This window comes from Gastrolobium bilobum, unplaced genomic scaffold (genome assembly GCF_033153095.1).
Source record: "Gastrolobium bilobum isolate Gb01-03AN ecotype WA unplaced genomic scaffold, APGP_CSIRO_Gbil_v1 utg4232, whole genome shotgun sequence".
In the NCBI taxonomy this organism is placed as follows: Eukaryota; Viridiplantae; Streptophyta; class Magnoliopsida; order Fabales; family Fabaceae; genus Gastrolobium; species Gastrolobium bilobum.
The window spans coordinates 4,637-6,954 of NW_026898508.1; positions in this window are offsets into that span (position 1 = coordinate 4,637).

The following is a 2,318-nucleotide window of genomic DNA, read 5'->3' on the forward strand; positions in this document are numbered from 1 at the left end:
CCAAAACTTGCTGGTGATGAGCGCTAAAACGCCCACACAGAGCGTAATAGCGCGCTGCTGCACTTAGAAGATGGAAAATTGCTGGTCTTGGGCGCTAAAACGTTCTGCAATAAACGTTTTAGCGCCCTGAAGTGGAAAAAGGACTCTGGTCTCCACCGCTAAAACGTCCAAATCAAGGGTTTTAGCGTTGGAGTCAGTTAAAGTCAGTTGAGCATTCACCAAGGTTGGACGCTAAAACGGTCATTCCTTAACGTTTTAGCGTTGGAGTCAGTTAAAAGCAGTTGAGCATACGTAAAGCATGGACGCTAAAACGGGCACTTATGGACGTTTTAGCGCCCACATCAGTTTTCTGTTTTTAATTGTAACACTATAAAAGGCAAAGCCTTCACACTTAGAAAAAGATCTGGATCTGAAGAGATCTGATATATTCTCTCTCTCTTAAACTTTAGTCTGACTTCTCTCTAAATTCTCTTGTAATAGTTTGGAGATTGAAGACTTTCAACATGGAAATGAAGTTTGATTCTTCTTCTCTTGTCTATTCCTTAGTCATGTCTGAGTAGAGTCTTTGTAGTCTGAATGCAATAGAACTCCATGATAATATTATGTTGATCTGATTAATATGATGAAGTATTTTTCATGTGTTGATTTGAGATTTTCTGATTTAATTATTTCTATCAAGGAAGTAGTGTAGAACAGGGATGTTTATATGACTTCTGTATCTGATAATCTCAATATCAGAATTCTAGTACTCAAGGGATTGATGCTAGAGTTCTGATGTAATCTTAAGACTTTAGTATGTCATGCATGTATTAAGAAAGAGATCACCAAGGGATTAGGGTTTCTGATTCATGTATCTATCAGGGTAGTAAGGGATTACATCTTGATGATAAGTAAAAGGTTGATTAACATCACATGGAAAAGAATTCATCATATGATCAGTTTTTACATGAGTATTTATGGAGGAAAGTTGTTTTCTGACTACTTGTTGTTTTATTAATTATTAATCCATATTTATTTTGTGTCAAATTACTTACAATCAATTTTCTGGTGACAAATTATTCATGACTTTTACAAATTCTTATCTGATTCAAATTAGTTTTCTTTGGTTTATTGGTGCTTGAACACAATTCCTCGTGGGAACGATCTTTACTCATCATTTTATTACTTGTACGACTAGTGCACTTGCTAAACGTCCAACACCAGGGTAATGTTGAAAATAATAATCAGAATGCGAGTATGGTGCCACCTGCCCAAAATGCTAGGGTAGGGAGGAATGTGGAAAGAAACCTGGATCAAATGCATCATAACCGGGATACCCGGCCTACACACAATGCCCGAGGACGTGCTGAACCTGGTATTTACAAGAGGAAGTACAGTAGGGGGCATTATAATAATAGGCCCTTTACTGGTGAAATACTTAATGCTCCATTCCCAAAGGAGTTTGATTCGACACACTTGCCGAAATACGATGGAAGTCAGGACCCTCAGGTCTATTTAGATGTCTTTGACACAAATATGTACATCCAGGGGATTGATGAACCTATCATATCCTGGATATTTGCTACAACATTGATTGGAGCTGCGCGAGCATGATTTTCAACCATTCCTGCTAATTGCATTGGATCTTTCAAAGAATTTGGAAAAAAGTTCTTGTTGAACTTTGCAACAAGCAAGAAGTATCCGAAGTATGAGTTTGCACTTGGAAAAATACGACAACAATCTGGAGAGACTCTCCAAAAGTATTTCAACCGATTTAAAGATACCGCGTTGCAGGTACCGGGTTTGCAAGAAAATGTCAATGTGCATTTGACTGTAGCCAGATTAGATGGAACATCTCGGTTGGCAAAGTCAATCTATAAGGATCTTGTAAGGAGAAGAATTCAGTACCCGGTCAAAGAAGTACTTGGAGATAGCAAATGCACTGGGTGAATTACACAAGAGGATGAGCCCAAAGAGGAAAAGCCCAGCTCCAAGAGAAAAAGAACGACCCGGCAATAAAAAGAAATATTCCCGCGGAAGAAACCCAGATGATAGATACCGGGTTGGAAGGTATGAAAAATTTATTTGGAATTATTTGCTCTCATTCATATTTAATTTTGTGAGCTCTTATTCATGTTTAATTCTGTAATAAATACTTATGTTCCTTTTACAAAATTTTAATTAATGAAAAATTGTTACATATTATCGTGATTATAATGTTAGTGATAAGAACTTGAATGATTCAGAAATTCAAAGCAATCTACTTGATCAAAGAAATTTTAATTCTTTCTTTTCCATTGCACATCCTCTTCTCAAACAGACTTTTTTTTTTCTTTGAG